Source organism: Pseudophryne corroboree, chromosome 11, assembly GCF_028390025.1.
Source record: "Pseudophryne corroboree isolate aPseCor3 chromosome 11, aPseCor3.hap2, whole genome shotgun sequence".
In the NCBI taxonomy this organism is placed as follows: domain Eukaryota; kingdom Metazoa; phylum Chordata; class Amphibia; order Anura; family Myobatrachidae; genus Pseudophryne; species Pseudophryne corroboree.
In genome coordinates, this window is record NC_086454.1 from 266,693,530 (window position 1) to 266,712,162 (window position 18,633).

Consider the following 18,633-nt stretch of genomic DNA (forward strand, 5'->3'; position numbering starts at 1 on the left):
TACTTTAATGTATAAATATGGTGACATGCTGCTGCTAAAATGGATGTATATGTAACCCCTCCCTACTAGTTATTATCTTGGGATAGGAAGTTACTAATACTTAAATCAAAGGCGTGCCTCCACCCAAGCTATTTTAGGGTTGAGCTTGCTTGGGAAAGCCCGAATTAGTAGGTGATACTAACATTTGATGAATTAACAGTTATACCTTCTATATATGTATGTCACAATCACCTTTTGTATTCGTTATTGTCTTTCAGACCTTTTCCGGCGATCCTCTTCACACTTCCAATATCCAGGTAAAGGTATTAAGTAATAACACTCCACCACCTTTATATCTTTCAAATAGTATTTGTATTAATTATTTCACTTGTACATATCTATATTACCATATTCCTAATATTATACCCTTAGTCTATACAATATATTATGCATGCACTTACAAAAAAAATATTTAAAACCGGTTGTAAATATAAAAACTCAGGTCATCACGAGTATTTCTATTAGAGTAGCATACGCAGTATTAGCACTAGTCTTGGTCTAGTATATATACTGAAATGTTAGGTTGGTGCACACGGTGGGGCCCTTGAAGACAGGTGAAATCTTCTATGGTATGAACTTTACACTTATATTTCCTTAGTCGGGTAAGTATTTTAATTAGATGTCTGGTTCTCCTCTTCCCGGGTATTTCTCCCTGGTCTCCCGGGTCTATTGGATGATATTAGCAGTTTTAGGTGTACTCCCTAAGTAGGGATACAATTTCTCACCCTGGAGAATTATTGCTTACGATAGTTACAATATGCTACAATATAACTAGTGCTGTGCGGCTCGATTCGGTTGCATAGGTTGGTCTGTAAAAGGTCTCTGATATTTGGGACCGGAATACTATATGCATATAGTTCTCTTTAATTTCTGTATAAATCCATACGCTCTCACACTGAGCTCGATTTCTCAGATTAACCCAGGCACCACTGTTATTTAGAGGAAAGGCACCATACAAATGGTTAATCTCCCCTTATTGTAATTGAGATGTAAGGGGTAGCTTTCGGTAACACTGTCCGTGATTGTGCTATAACGTCTATGAAGCAACGTTGTGAAACTGTGCAGCGACTAGGTGAAATATATACTGCTTAAGGGTGCGCTCTGCTGCTGCTGTCCTCATATATTATTAGGGCAGTGCACCTATTCTCCGTTCTCAGTACGAGGCTGCTGGGGGAATTAATATTCAACCCAATCCTCCCCCTACTGGGCGGCTCCCCAGAGGGTACTCACACCTCTTAGACGATTGGATTCCTCCGGCAGACTGATCCTCCCCCTGGGCAGCTTTAGCCGGAGCTCCAATAGAGGTGCGTCAGTGGGCGTCCTCCTATGTCCTCAGCTACCTCCTGGCATCGAGGATTTCTATTGCCGGGAACTTCAGCAGTGGCGCCTGCAGCAAGTAAGTGTTGTTAGCCTCCTCAGTGCCTGTGCTCGGTGTCCCGCCGTCAGACGCTCTCACCAGCCGCTCCGTCCTATCTCTCCAGCCGCTCCGTCCTATCTCTCCAGCCGCTCCGTCCGCTCTATTATGCGTCGTCATCCACCGCTGCTCCTTTCTCGCGGCCCCCTACAACGGTTCTCTCCATACGGGCACACACTACCCGGCACGAGGGGCTTCTGGAAAAGTCTATCTAGCCCTTCTCATGCAATGTGCCAATTTAACCATTGCAATAGTCCACTGTAGACTGTATTTATTCCCCACCATCAACCCTCCTTTATACACAGTTCAGGTGTTACAATATACATATTGAATATATTTCAGATATTTACACATTCAGTAGATATTTATTATATATTTATTCTATTAGTCAGTGAATCTATACTCTCACACTCTCTCCTCATGAGCACATATTTTCAGGGGGCTACATTCTCCCCCTGGTGAGGACGCTTAAATTTTGTTATTTAAGTGGATCTCACCACCTACATAGCAGTTCCATGGTTCTATCTAATTATGACCATGTACATTCCATCCAAAATATGTCCATGACATCACCATACTGGGGTGCAATACCAACGGAATTTCAGTGGGGGTTCCTAACTGTTCATAGGTGAGTATTTTAGGGGCCCTCCTAACTCTTTGAGGCCTAGGTGACATATCTTGTCGTTCAGCAATATCTCCATCTCCATTGTCACCCCTATGGATTGAATCAGGAACAGCTGTTATTTCACAATTTGGGTCACTTCCCTCACCCTCATTGCTTCCATCATTCTCAGGTTCTACCACATTGTATGAGTTGGGTATTTCAGATTGCCCTCCGTGGTATGGATCTGGGACAGTGGCCTCGGCCCCCCAAGGCTCACTATCCCAATAGTAATACCCAGTATTAATTTCATCATAACTATCCTCAGATTCCTTTACTCTGCCCCGAAGGTTACTCTTATCTTTAGCATGTTTTCCATCTACAGTATCTTCAGTAGGACAAGATACTGTATCCTCCCACCGAATGTCCTGTGCAATAGGGAGTAAATGCTGTCTATGGTAGGTTACCATATTTCCCTGTCCATCGGCCGGTACGAGTTGGTAAACAGGAATGTTGGGTAGCTGTCTTAATACTATGGCCCTCATTCCGAGTTGTTCGCTCGCAAGGCGATTATAGCAGAGTTACACACGCTAAGCCGCCGCCTACTGGGAGTGAATCTAAACATCTTAAATGTGCGACCGATGTATTCGCAATATTGCGATCAAAACCGAGTTAGCAGTTTCTGAGTAACTCCAGACTTACTCTGCCTGTGCGATCAATTCAGTGCTTTTCGGTCCCGGCTGACGTCATAAACACACCCAGCGTTCGCCCAAGCACTCCCACCGTTTCTCCAGACACGCCTGCGTTTTTTCCGGAAACGGTAGCGTTTCCTGCCACACGCCCCTAAAACGCCGTACATCCGCCCAGTAACACCCATTTCCTGTCAATCACAATGCGTTCTCCGGAGCGACGAAAAAGCCGTGAGTAAAATTACTTTCTTCTTAGTAAAGTTACTTGACGCATGCGCAGTGCGAACATTACGCATGCGCACTAAGAGAATTCTCACTGCGATGCGATGAAAAATACCGAGCGAACAACTCGGAATGAGGGCCAATATACGGTGTAGATTTCCACCTATACTGTAATTTCTGCTTTCTAGGTACTCCCAGAACTCTAATCAGCACTCGATCACCTGGCTCTAAACGTTGTTCTTTAATGTGACAAGCAACGTAAGCTTTGTTTCGTTCACCCATTTTTCGGGCAGCATCATCCGCCAGTCGGTAGGCTTCCTGAAGTTGTTGACGTAGTTGCCTAACATATTGACTGTGTGACATTTTTGAACAGGAGTTTGTTTGTGTTCCCAAACAAATATCTATTGGTAATCTGGCCTCCCGGCCGAACATGAGATAATATGGGGTATACCCAGTAGTGTCGTTCCGAGTGCAATTATAGGCATGCACTAAGGGGGCTATATATCGACGCCAGTTGGATTTCTTTTTAGAGTCCAACGTTCCCAACATGTTTAATAAAGTCCTGTTAAATCGCTCAGGCTGCGGATCTCCTTGGGGATGATAAGGTGTTGTCCGAGATTTATGAATCCCGCAGCACTGGCACAATTCTCGAATTACGTGACTCTCAAATTCTCGGCCTTGATCGGAGTTAATCCTGGCTGGCAATCCGTAATGCACAAAGAATTTTTCCCATAGTGTTCGCGCAACAGTTATCGCAGTTTGATTCACTGTTAAATAGGCTTGGGCGTACCTCGTGAAATGATCGGTTACCACAAGAATATGGCAGTCCTGTCTTCCGGGGCCATCTAGTGTAAGGAAATCTATGCATACTAACTCAAGAGGTCCCGTGCTGGTTATATTTTCTAACGGAGCCGCAGATACAGGTAGAGTTTTCCTCAGAATACAATTTCCACACGTCCTACAGAATTGTTCTATATCCTGATTCATATAAGCACAGAAGAATCGATCAGACACCAGCCCCTGTGTTTTCTCATATCCAAGGTGACCATGTTGATCATGCAAAGCTTCTAACACCATCTGTTTATACTTGGTGGGTAAGACTATCTGTACTTTAGTACCCCCGTCAATCCTTAGAACTTTTCAAAATAACACACCTTTCATCAAACTTAATTTCCGGTGCTGACGTAATAATACTTTTGCCTTCCTTGACAGCAGAGCTCGGTTTACTTGGCAAGTAGTATCTTCCATTATTCTCAAAATAGGAAGGATATCAGGATCATTTCGTTGGTCTTGCGCCAATTGTTCTGATGATACTATCCCTAACCCCTTCATTTCAGCCCGTCCTAACCAACAATAGGATGGAGGTATAGCGATTTCAGACGCTCCTAGAGTATTTATGGCGGCCATCTCCTGATCTCTAGTAACAATAATCTGTTGACACAACCCTTTCACTGCAGCAGCAGGTACTTCAATCCAATCAGTGTTGGCTCCAGGAGCTTCATCGTGCGGCATTCGAGATAAAGCATCCACATCCTGATTATTAATACCCGGCCTATATTTGATAGTAAAGTCATAGTTGGTAAGTGCTGCTAACCACCGGTGCCCAGTGGCATCCAGCTTAGCTGATGTCTGTACATAGGTCAGGGGATTATTATCCGTTTGTACAATGAACTGCGCTCCATAGAGGTAGTCGTGGAATTTTTCGCTAACTACCCATTTTAGCGCTAGAAACTCCAACTTATGGACAGGATAATTTCTTTCACTACTGGAGATTCCTCTACTAACATAGGCAATGGCCCTCAAAAGTTGGTCTTGTCTTTGGTATAACACTCCTCCAATACCTTCTAAGGAGGCATCTATGTGCACTTCATAGGGCAGATCAGGTCTAGCATAGAGAGGAGACTGCGTTAGACGATCTTTCAGATTAACAAAGGCTTCCTCACACTGTTCAGTCCACCTTTTCCCAAACAACTCCCGGGGCTTGTGGTAACAAGTTTCTTCATCTGATTTCTTACTCAGGTGTTTAGAGGCCGGGGGATATCCTCTGGTAAGATCTGTCAATGGTTTAGCTACTTTGGAATAGTGAGATACGAATTTCCTGTAGTATCCGCAAAATCCTAAAAAAGATCTCAATTCTTTAAGGTTGGTGGGTCTGGGCCATTTCTTTACTGTGGCTACTTTCGCTGGGTCCGTAGCTATCCCTTGCCGACTCACAATGTGTCCCAAATACTTAACGGATGATCTACACAATTTACATTTTTCGGCTGACAGCTTTAGCCCCCGGGCTTGTAGACGGTCCAACACTTTTAGTAAACGTTCATTGTGTTCATCTAGATCTTTCCTAAACACGATGATATCGTCTAGGTACACCAATACCTCACGGTAACACATGTCACCAACTGTTTGTTCCATTGTTCGCTGGAATGTCGCAGGTGCCCCTCTGATCCCTTGGGGCATTTTCAAAACTCATAGAATCCAATAGGGCAGATGAAAGCGGTTTTGGCCCGATCCTCCTTACTCATAGGTATCTGATAATACCCGCACCGTAGATCGAGAACTGAAAACCACTTGCTTTCTTGAAGGCAATCCAATGCCTCGTCTACCTTAGGCACGGTGTACTGATCAGGCACTGTCCTACTGTTCAAGGTGCGATAGTCTATACATAGACGAATTTCTCCACTCTTCTTACGAGCAACTACAATAGGTGATGCATACTGACTCTCGGAATCAGCGATGACATTATTCTCCAATAAATTCCTAAGGTGAGTCCTCACGTCTTCGAAGTCAGCAGGAGCCAACCTCCGCGATCTCTCCCGAAATGGGGTATTATTCGTCAATTTAATATGATGCTCAACACCTGTCGCAGTCCCTAGGTCCCAATCACTTTTGGAAAACACTGCCTCCCTTAGTAGTAGCTGATCCATTAGCATTTCTTTCCTGGTCGTATCAATATCCCTCCCATGAAAACAATCCTCAAGGTTCAAGCGGGTGGAAATTGGAGGAGTCCCGTTAGGAGAGTTGGCAACCCGCCTGTCAGGATGACTCTCGAGGAACTGACAGCGATATATCTCTTGGCCTTCAGAGTGTCTCGTCTCCTCTTTATTTTCTCTGTCTTGTTTCTCACACCATCGCCTAAGATTTCTGAACATATTCGTGTTTGTACCCACGATCGCTGACAATTGTCCATTATCCCCGGGTGAGTCAGGGCAAATCAGTGCAACCATGGGAATTGACTCATTAGGAGTAATTAGTCCCGGTTCCAAGGTGATTTGTGTAACAATGTATCCCAAATACGGGTACTTCTGTTCACTTAGGCCCCATACTGTAAGACCACAAAGAGTTTGAATGGGAACAGATGACAAATTCTTCCGGTACCATGATTCAAACACAATGGAAACCTGTGATCCACTGTCCATCAACACCATGCACTCCTGTCCATTTATTAGTGCTTTCACTAGCGGTGCATGCCCCATTATACTGTCAGGGAGAGTATCGGACCACTGGGCACTCCCCATGGCACGTACATTTATTGTTGGGGAGCCTGTGAGGGGTTCACAGAACTCCCGTTGGGGTTTTCCCTCTGCTCTTCTCTCGACCGGCTGTAATAGGGCATCCTGCCCCTCCTCTCCAGGCCACTCATCGGGCATTCAAAGGATCTATGCCCTGGTTGTCCACAACTGTAACAGAGTATGGGCCCGCGATTACCACTTCCCCTATTCCTTCCTCTGCCCGAATCTGATGACCAATAGGGCCTTGAGGAGGCTGTGCTCTGGAGTGCAATTAATTGGTCTATTTTTATATTTTGATCTTCTATTAACTTAAGCAGTCGATCGTCCATAACGTTCGGGGTCGGAGCAGGTATGATAGCTTTGACTCTCTTAATAGTCTTTTCTCTATTCTCGATCTGCACTTCCTCTAACTTGACCTCCTTTATTAGTTCAGTTAAATTTGGGGATGGCCCCGACATATGGGTACACCGAAGTCTCTGCGCCACTGGATTATTAGTTAGCGCTCCTTTCAGCACTTGTCTCATTCGGCTTTCATCTACTGCATCCTTAGTTATCCCCCCTTTTTCCACAATCTGATAAATCAATCGATCAACTCGATAAATATATTGAGTCAGAGTCTCCCCCGGCTCCTGATAGGTGCGATGCAGTCTTGAAAGCAAATCCCCTACATCCTCCATGGTGCCATAAGAAAAATCTAATGCTTCAAGATAGTCTTTAAGAGTAGCCATTGACTTACTTCTCCGAGTGGCTTGAATGACCCTCATAGCAGGTCCCCTGAGACTTTCCACTATACGCTTTTTTTTATATGCTCAGGGCATTGCCACTCCTCCGAGTGCTGAATAGCCGCCTCTCGCCAAGTATTGTATGTTTCTTCACCGGCAGACACAGGGGAAATGCCAGAGAAAATCCGTAGATGGCGATAACCCCCTTCGTAGTGCCATCTCTCCATGTGGCTAACCATTTTATCGACCATTGTTTCCACTCCGTTCCCCGAGGATTCTTCCTTATCCTCTGGACAATCCGGTTCCGCGATAGTAGTATGAAAGCAATCCCCCACTGCAGGGGTACCATTACCCCTATCTTCCCCCGGAGTGGCTGCTTCTTCCATACCTTCGGGCCACACTAATTGTACCTTTCGCCCAGGAACCTCTTCCACCACCACCATACTGGGTAGTAATGTGGGATCCAAAGGGAGTCTATTACTGATTAATATAGCAAACGTTTCTCCATTCTGCCCTTTCCAGCGGTCAACGGTGCAAGGTTGGCTGATACCATACAGTTGTCCTGCGGCCCGAATAACTGCATCATCACCGACTACCAAAAGTTTTCCAACTAACCCAAAGCTACACAAGGGCTCCACTCCTTTTTCCCGACACCACCTATAAATATCGGCACTGGTCACTTCTTCCATGATCCGTATATTCTTTGTTGGCCAATGACCCCCTGAGTATTTGAAATCTCAGCAGTGCCTCCAAATGTAACCCTTCCCTACTAGTTATTATCAGGGGATAGGAAGTTACTAATACTTAAATCAAAGGCGTGCCTCCACCCAAGCTATTTTAGGGTTGAGCTTGCTTGGGAAAGCCCGAATTAGTAGGTGATACTAACATTTGATGAATTAACAGTTATACCTTCTATATATGTATGTCACAATTACCTTTTGTATTCGTATTGTCTTTCAGACCTTTTCCGGCGATCCTCTTCACACTTCCAATATCCAGGTAAAGGTGTTAAGTAATAATAACACTCCACCACCTTTATATCTTCCAAATAGTATTTGTATTAATTATTTCACTTGTACATATCTATATTACCATATTCCTAATATTATACCCTTAGTCTATACAATATATTATGCATGCACTTACAAAAAAAATATTTAAAACCGGTTGTAAATATAAAACCTCAGGTCATCACGAGTATTTCTATTAGAGTAGCATACCCAGTATTAGCACTAGTCTTAGTCTAGTATATATACTGAAATGTTAGGTTGGTGCACACGGTGGGGCCCTTGAAGACAGGTGAAATCTTCTATGGTATGAACTTTACACTTATATTTCCTTAGTCGGGTAAGTATTTTAATTAGATGTCTGGTTCTCCTCTTCCCGGGTATTTCTCCCTGGTCTCCCGGGTCTATTGGATGATATTAGCAGTTTTAGGTGTACTCCCTAAGTAGGGATACAATTTCTCACCCTGGAGAATTATTGCTTACGATAGTTACAATATGCTACAATATAACTAGTGCTGTGCGGCTCGATTCGGTTGCATAGGTTGGTCTGTAAAAGATCTCTGATATTTGGGACCGGAATACTATATGCATATAGTTCTCTTTAATTTCTGTATAAATCCATAAGCTCTCACACTGAGCTCGATTTCTCAGATTAACCCAGGCACCACTGTTATTTAGAGGAAAGGCACCATACAAATGGTTAATCTCCCCTTATTGTAATTGAGATGTAAGGGGTAGCTTTCGGTAACACTGTCCGTGATTGTGCTATAACGTCTATGAAGCAACGTTGTGAAACTGTGCAGTGACTAGGTGAAATATATACTGCTTAAGGGTGCGCTCTGCTGCTGCTGTCCTCATATATTATTAGGGCAGTGCACCTATTCTCCCTTCTCAGTACTAGGCTGCTGGGGGAATTAATATTCAACCCAATCCTCCCCCTACTGGGCGGCTCCCCAGAGGGTACTCACACCTCCTAGACGATTGGATTCCTCCGGCAGACTGATCCTCCCCCTGGGCAGCTTTAGCCGGAGCTCCAATAGAGGTGCGTCAGTGGGCGTCCTCCTATGTCCTCAGCTACCTCCTGGCATCGAGGATTTCTATTGCCGGGAACTTCAGCAGTGGCGCCTGCAGCAAGTAAGTGTTGTTAGCCTCCTCAGTGCCTGTGCTCGGTGTCCCGCCGTCAGCCGCTCTCACCAGCCGCTCCGTCCTATCTCTCCAGCCGCTCCGTCCGCTCTATTATGCGTCGTCATCCACCGCTGCTCTTTCTCGCGGCCCCCTACAACGGTTCTCTCCATACGGGCACACACTACCCGGCACGAGGGGCTTCTGGAAAAGTCTATCTAGCCCTTCTCGTGCCAATGTGCCAATTTAACCATTGCAATAGTCCACTGTAGACTGTATTTATTCCCCACCATCAACCCTCCTTTATACACAGTTCAGGTGTTACAATATACATATTGAATATATTTCATATATTTACACATTCAGTAGATATTTATTATATATTTATTCTGTTAGTCAGTGAATCTATACTCTCACTATATCTCCTCATGAGCACATATTTTCAGGGGGCTACATTTATGGGGACCTGCTGCTGCTATATTGAATCTATGTTTATGGGGAATTGCTGCTGCTATAATGTATGTATAGGTTGACATGCTGCGGCTGCTATAATGTATGCAGGGCTGCCATCAGAAATGATGGGACCCGGGACTGACCCTCACAAGGCAGGCCCCCCACCCCACCCCCACCGTACGATTTACCCCCCCTTTCCCTGCATTCCCCAAACTACCTTTTGAGGGGGTCTGGGTGGTTGTAGTGAGGATCAGGGGGCCAGGTCAGCTGCCTGCCTGCGCATCGGCAGGCAGCCACGGAGAGACAGAGCCGACCGTGAGCCAAACTGAGCTCATGGACCGGCAGCCAATCAGGAGCTGCGCTGCTGGTCCGTGAGCTCTGATTGGCTCACAGCCGGCTTTGTATTAAGAATATGACTGCTGGTCGTGACTTAGCCTCTGCCTCTGTTCTTCCGTGGCTGCCTGCACAGGCAGGCAGCTGACCTGGCCCCTTGATCCACACTACAACCATCCGGGCCTGATCTCACCCCGGACCCGGGACTGGAGTACCCGCCGTCCACCCTTGATGGCAGGCCTGAATGTATGTACAGTTGTGCTCATAAGTTTACATACCCTAGCAGAATTTGTGATTTTCTGGCCATTTGTCAGAGAATATGAATGATAACTCACAAACTTTTCTTTCACTCATGGTTAGTGGTTGGGTGAAGCCATTTATTGTCAAACAACTGTGTTTACTCTTTTTAAATCATAATGACAACAGAAACTACCCAAATGACCCTGGTGTCGCTATATATGACTGTTTTTAAAGTAGATGGCAATTATTGAAGAGAAAATCAAGCAAATTCCATGATAGAAGGATTATTTATTTAACATATACTGAAATACAATACATATATAGAGAATATCCTAGCGAAAGCCAATTGTAGAGCACTGGAAGGACGTAGTAGGTATCAGCACTAAACCTACAGTATGTTGTCTGCGTGAGTGCGTTGGTCTGTGTTATGTTGTCTTAGGAGTATACTGTAGGTGTGTAGATGGTTAATCTATGCTGAAGAACCACAATCTAGGAATATGTTGGGAAACACATATAGTCATATCAGTCTATTGAACATAGTAAAGTTTTAACTGACATATTCCTGGATTGTGGTTTAAGGAGTGCAGTACACAGAATGTCCCAGTGACTGCTGGACAATACACAGATCATCCAGAGACAAACAATACACAGAGGATTCTAATGACTATATACAATACCAGACAATAAACACAGTTTTTCAGGAGCCATCTTACAGTTCACAGAGCATCCTAGTGTCTGCCATACAGTTCACAGAGCATACCAGTGACTGCCATACGGTCCACAGAGCATCCTAGTGTCTGCCACACAGTTCAGTGTATACCAGTGTCTGCCATACAGTTCACAAAGCATCCTAGTGTTTGCCTCACAGTTCACAAAGCATCCCAGTGACAGCCATATATTTCACAGTATCCCAGTGACTACTCTACAGTTCACAGAAGAATCCCAGTGACCGCCTACAGTTCAGTGTGTGTGTGTGTGTGTGTGTGTGTGTGTGTGTGTGTGTGTGTGTGTGTGTGTGTGTGTGTGTGTGTGTGTGTGTGTGTGTAGGTATGTATGTATATATACATCATTGTTTTTAATTTGTTTTTTTTTACCCACTATGTATAAGAAGATTATTATGTGTGGAATTTTTCTGTATGTAAGAAGGAGTGATGCCCAGGGAGTTTTGCACATAGAAATTAGGAGGAGATAAGCATCCATGTACGAGGCAAAGGCTCTCGGGTTCACACCGTCTCCTAATCTCCCTTACGCCGGGAAACACGTGCATCGTGCTGGAGATTATTAATGCATCTGGTTGCTTTCACACAATGAATCACATTTAGTCTCCCCTCTGCCCTTAGATTTCATTAGGAATTTGGCTTTGTATCAGAAATCTGCAATGGCTGCCTCTGTGCGAGACCCCATAACTTTCACAGGCCCTTTGGAGCTAACAGACAGTTTATTGATTTCTATTTTTAGGGAATAAAAGAAGTGACTGGCATTACGCTGGTATGTAATGAAGGTCACTGAGAGAGGAGGAGATCGCAGAGATGAACTTTGAATTCAATCTAACACAAAATAAACATGATAATGTATCTCTGCATTATGTGAAGGCGGCATAGCACATGTATACGTGCGGCTATTAAACAGAGCTCAAATACACCCGGATATGTGAACCATGCTCTTTCACTGGCGTCAAACCTCCCACCCCCTGATGGGTCCTTTAAAATAAATGGCAAGTTAACATCACTACTTTCTGATGGAGGTTTGAACCGCTGTAGAATGGAGCCCTGTATATCAGACTAAAGTGGGCCTGATGGCGATAACGTGTCACCAATATAGGGCCTGCAACATGAAGCGATCCCTTTTTATAAACCATCTGAAAAAATGGTTCTCTAGAAACAGGAAACATCACTGATGCATGACCAAAGTAAAGTTTAATTTCATTAGGCAATCTTTGGCATTTTAATAAACCAATCACAGTGAAGTTCATCTTAATTAGACCACCTTCTTTTCTGTGTTATTTTCTTTATCTTTTTGATACAAACAAAAACTAGGAAAACACCCAATTTAAAAGAAGAATTAAAAAGAATAGACTCTGAGAAGCAGTCTGAGAGGTACAGAGGTGATTATAAAACCTTCCATTAAGTTTTCTAAGAGAAAGGAAAGACTGTATCTGGCATTAATAATATATACCAAAGGCTCTGTATTACTGAGCTGCATAATGTACATGGAATAACTGGAGTTATATATTTATCGGATTATGTCTGTCATGCTTTCATATACAGAGGCAGCGGTGTGGCAGCAGCAGAACTGATAGTATTGTCATCTATTTGACCTGTATATATCCCATCAGGACCATGGCCAGCTCTACCTTTAGGGGGACAAGTGTTAAACATTTGAGAGAAAGATAAAGTGAAGTTGCCTATAGCAATCCTGGAGTGTCTGTGGCACATGACGCAAAGTACCAGTGGCAGCACTTTGCGCATTTTCGGTATCACTGGGGGTCATTCCGAGTTGTTCGCTCTGTATTTTTTTCTTGCAACGGAGCGATTAGTCGCTAATGCGCATGCGCAATGTCCGCAGTGCGACTGCGCCAAGTAAATTTGCTATGCAGTTAGGTATTTTACTCACGGCATTACGAGGTTTTTTTCTTCGTTCTGGTGATCGTAATGTGATTGACAGGAAGTGGGTGTTTCTGGGCGGAAACTGGCCGTTTTATGGGTGTGTGCGAAAAAACGCTACCGTTTCTGGGAAAAACGCGGGAGTGGCTGGAGAAACGGAGGAGTGTCTGGGCGAACGCTGGGAGTGTTTGTGACGTCAAACCAGGAACGAAACTGACTGAACTGATCGCAGTTGCCGAGTAAGTGTGGAGCTACTCAGAAACTGCTAAGAAGTGTCTATTCGCAATTCTGCTAATCTTTCGTTCGCAATTTTGATAAGCTAAGATTCACTCCCAGTAGGCGGCGGCTTAGCGTGTGCAAAGCTGCTAAAAGCAGCTTGCGAGTGAACTACTCGGAATGAGGGCCACTATGCAGGGCCGGATCAAGCCTTGTGGATGCCCGGGGCACTTAAGACAGGGGGGCCCCGGTAGATGTTGGGGGATGTATATTAGATTGTGCATACCTCCCAACATGTCCCATTTCAGGAGCAACAAAATGCTCTCTACCTGGACTTCCCACTTAATATATGATTGATGTCACATGTGTTGAACTATTTCATTGATAAGAAAGGTATTTCATCACAGGTGTTTGCAATCAAATTAAGAAGGAAGAGGAAGTCAAGGTAAAAAGCATTTTGTTCCTCCTGGAATGGGTGGGAGGTATAGATTGTGTATATTAAATTGGTGTACGTTAGTTTTAAAGTAATAGTTTAAGAATGCCTGGGTACTGTTTTATACAGTAGCTCCACCTAAATGAAAGAAAAAAAGTTTTTATAACATTTTCTTGTAGTGGAACAAAGATAACTTAAACAACTTTAAAATGCATATAGAAAAATAAAAGGATTTATCTTGTCACATGCAAGAATAGCATCAGCCTATGTACTACTAACACACTGGGACAGGACTTAAGAGGAATCTCTGTGTGCGTCTCTATCTCTAGACCCAAATGGTTCAGTTGCATAATAGTTTACACAGGACTCAGACACCCAGGCAGTGAGGAAAAGAAGCTGGGATCCCTGTGTTATTTACAGCTTTCTCCCCCTCCTATCGCTCCTCTGGTCAGAAAGCTCCATCGGTAGCTCATGAAACGTGCTATTCCTGTGTCACTGCACTGCATACTGTCCTGCTCACCTTATGGCTCTCGTATTCGGAGGGAAAGCTAGTGATATCAGTGTGCTTTGGCCGGGGCCCCCGACAAAGGGGGGCCCGGGGTACAGTATGCCCTGCATCCCCCCCTTAATCTGGCTATGACACTACGGTTGCAGATGTCAGTAGATGGACAGTCTACAGCCATTTGTGAGCGGGGAGTTGGTGGTGGCAGTAGTCTTTTCCAAGGCCTCTTGGTAGAAGCTGCAGCGGCTGACGATGTCGCAGGTGAATAGATGCTGCGTCCCAGTATGCAGCATTGGATCACAAATGCATGCAGGGGGTGCCTACTTATACCAGACGCCTCCTGCGGCATTGCCATATCTGTGCATTGCTGCAGCAACCACATATGAATTAGGCACACTGTAAAGATAGCGTCAGGGTTCAAGTCTGAGCTTATTTTGGACACCATGTGATCAGTGCGGAAATTCCATTGAGTAAGGGAGCTTTGCTGCTATCTATCATGTAATGCAAGGACATTTAGAGTACAATAAAATATGGGCTATATTAGTGGCATCCTTTACCTGACACCTCTATCTGACAACCGGTACAGCAAAGGCAGGACTATGTGCGAGCCGAAGGGTCTGGGAGATGTGGGCTGACCCCGGAGAGTGCCGTGGCTGCTGTGCCGGCCCCTACTCTGTGACAGGAGCCGGGTGCTGCACATAATGGTACAGTGCAGCACCCGAGTCCTGTCACTGAGCAGGAGCTGGCATTTTGGTGTCACCCCTCGGCGGGTGACAGCCGGATGCAGCCCGCACCCCCGTAGTGATGCCACTGGGCTATATATAGCTAGATAGTTATAGATAAATTATCCTAGTATCCCAGACCCCCACAAACTCCTGCCGTACAAAAAGTTTTTTCCAGGGGAAGATTTTGCACCTAGTAATTGGATTTGTTATTACCTGACTCAGAGTACATACACATACAGTACTGTAATCATCCAACATCATGCAATACATTTAACAATAAAACATAACATAATGGAACAAAAATGTTGGACGCAGAGATATAAAATAAAGACCTATTTGTTTAATTTAAATAATATTAAATATAACAGGTTGAAAAAGTTTAAATGAAATACAATATAACTAATAAAACAGTTTTTATTGCTTTTATTTTGTTTTTATTTTACCTAAACATATATCAATATTAACTCTGTAGAAGTGCTACAGAACATTTCTCTCCATTGCAGAAATAAGCACTCAGATATTCCCCCATACATAAGCAGCATTTCTGCTTCAAGCTAGAACAGGTGAAGTCAGTGAATCAGATTTGAAACGGTCAATGCCGGCATCCTAAAACTGATGGAACCAAAAGCAAAAATGCTGCATATGTAGGTTTCACATCCCCCAACTCTCTCCCCCCCCCCCCATCTCTGCTGAATGCAGCTGCGCATAGCTCCCCCAAGCAGAAAGAGCCGATATGGTCTCAATGTTCAGCCTGATAGAGGAGCAGGGAGAGGCAGAGCTGAAACCCAATGAGTAATGCAGCTTCAAGACTCCCTGTAGGCCCCATTTGGGGAAAACTCACATATATTTTCTTCCTCTCTATTCTGTCTAATTCTGCCAAGTATGCAGCTCAAGGGGATCACCGCTGAAACACCGGTAACTCTGTGCTGGTGATAGTCAGCACCTGCCAGTGATATGAAGACAATAACTATTACTGTCTCTCCAATATATGCTTCATCACATCATCACATCTCCCCATAGTTCACATGTCTAAAGGGGAGCGTCTCTCCAGTGTTCTTCTGCTCCTGCCCCTTACTGCTTAATTGTCCGATTTGTGTTTGTTGTAGCTTGTAACGCTTTGTTTAATATGCCTGCTGATATATTTTTACTGATAGGGTATCTTTCTCTGTTTTAACTTATTACTGAGATGAAGCTGAAGAGCAATGGGCCTAATTCAGACCTGTTCGCTCGCTAGGGGTTTTTGTGCAGTCCTGCGTTCACATAGTCGCCGCCCATAGGAGAGTGTATTATCACTTTGCAAGTGTGAGAACGCATGTGTAGCAGAGATGTACAAACAGATTTTGTGCAGTCTTTGAGTAGCCCAGGACTTACTCAGCCGCTGTGATCACATCAGCCTGTCCGGGACCAGAAATTGATGTCAGACACCCGCCCTGCAAACGCTCGGACACACCTGCGTTTTTCTAACCACTCCCAGAAAATGGTCTGTTGACACCCACAAATGGCTTCTTCCTGTCAATCTCCTTGCGAATGCCCATGTGAATGGATTCTTCCATCGCTGAGCAGCGATCCGCTTTGTACCCATGCAACGCGCCTGCGCATTATGGTGCATATGCATGCGTAGTTTACACCTGATCACCCGCTGTACGAAAACGCAGCCTAGCAATCAGGTCTGAATTAGGCCCAATGTGCGGCCATTTTGAAGATCAAAAGGGCATGTCAGTGTGGAACTGGAAGTGTATCCTGTTGCCCATGAGAAATTAGTAGAAACTTTTGAACAATACCCCCAAAAAGCACTGAAACATTATATACTGTATACAAAATGAATATATTGTTTTAAGGAGACACTCTCTTAAAGCATACCTACTGTACCAAAATCAAAGGTGGGCATCTTTGGACCGCTGATGAAGCCATGTCACTAAGGAGATATATCTTTGACATGGAGTAAGCATGTCCCCATACCTTGTGGTGTGCCCAGAACAGGAAAGCACCAGGCTACCCCTTCTCTGATGCCAGTATCCCTGTTATAGCCTTTTCATTTCAGGGTAACTCAGTGGCAGGTGTGAATGGCACCTGTTCACTGTTGCTCTGCATTGTAGTTTGCACAGCATTCTGGGATGCAATTATGGCGGTGGTGTCAGCAGTCGCAGAGGAGAAAATCCACTCTGCACACCAGTGCCAAAGATGCCTGGGACTGGGTACTGTAGGGTGTGTGGCCTAATTATGTAGCACACCATAAACACCATGCACCCCCAGGGGCAGATCCGGTGGAGGAGATCAGTGCTATTGCCTCCCCTGCACAATATGCAGGCAGTCTCCCTGAGCCTGGGGACAGAGGCTGCTGCTGTTCAGTGGGAGTTAGTGGACCCGGGCTCATGCCGGAACCCTCCATCAAGCCTGGGCTTGGGCAATTAGTACCCCGCCCATCTGCCCTCCTCCTCTTGGTGCCCCTGTCTGTATTTCCTCTTCTACAACCAGGAGACGCAGCAGAATGGCACAGTTGCCACCTGTCTGTGAAAGGTCAGCTGGCTGCAGTCATATCCTGTGCAGCGTGCCAGCTTGGGTGTTACATTTGATGACTTTCAGTAATGTATCCTCAGTTTTATTAAAGGCAAAATATTTAGTTTTATTAATATGACAAATTGGGTGGAATATATGTGTATTTGATAGATAAACCCCACAGTTGAATTGATTTTGTGTTTTCAGGTTGTAAATTAAATGAATCTTTAATTTAAGAATCTGTATTAATGATTTGTTAAACAGTGTAATATTTTTTCTTTTTTTGTGACGGCCAATACTTCTTATGATAAGACTACAGTGTAGGTCAGAAAGGAGCATTCTCTGATACTTTGCTAAGACAATTGAACCTCTCACCTTTTCCATTAACGTAAAGGATTGTAAAGGGTCGTGGTCTGCCAAATCACATTTTCAATTACACCATGCAGATTGTAGGGGGAGTATATGGATACAATAGCAGAAAAGCATGAGTCCTTCTGGATCCACTGCCATCAATCCTTTAGGAACCTGAAGCTTCCATGCCTAGAAGATTTCAAGACTTGTTAACTAAGGGCAAAAGGTGGCCCAACAATGTACAAACCTGGTGGTCATAATAATGGGGCCCCTCAGTATATGTCTACAGTTTACATTTTAACATATTCCATATTGTTACTTAGTAGGGAAACCATAAATTACAGTAGTTCTGGTATAGAATAGATCCAAAGTTTCCAAGGTAACGGTAAGTGATTTGTATAGTTTATTTAACGGTTACACAAATCACCAAATCTTTCTATAAGGAATGAAGAAAGATGAAGATGGGAGATGTCACATCATTGGCCAATAACACTAAATACATCTCGTTGTGACGCCCATGACATCCAGATTAATTCTGATAGCTGTGATACTATCCTAATTGCCCGGTCATTAGCTGATGGGTTCGCATAAGTCATAATATGAGACAAACATTTCATATTTCTGCAATATCTATCCCAATCCAGGTATGCTTCCGCAGTGTCAAGCGAGGGGACCATAGCAGAGATAGAGGTGGATTGAACATGTGAAGCTATTGAAGCGCTGCCATTCCCCTCTCTCACTCTAGTAGTGTACATCATACCTGGTTTGTACTGAGGCGCCCCGGGAGAAGTGGTGCAAGTACTGTATACTGGCTGTCCTTTTGAAATAAAGTTCTAGATCAGCATTTAACAGTGATATAGGTAGATGTCAAGTACATATTGGGGCATTTTTATCCTGCTGGGGTATATTGACCTACATGTGCTTCTGTTCTGAAATTGTCAGGTGAAATGATATCA

The 18,633-nt window shown here is 44.3% G+C and overlaps 1 long non-coding RNA gene across 1 annotated transcript; it reads left to right on the forward strand.

The window, feature by feature from the left end:
* The first annotated feature begins 255 nt into the window (after nucleotides 1-255).
* On the forward strand, nucleotides 256-18,400 carry LOC134970155 (uncharacterized). The gene is made up of 3 exons (XR_010189697.1): nucleotides 256-296; nucleotides 8,157-8,195; nucleotides 18,322-18,400. It is a non-coding gene; the product is annotated as an uncharacterized LOC134970155 (long non-coding RNA).
* The last annotated feature ends 233 nt before the right edge of the window (nucleotides 18,401-18,633 follow it).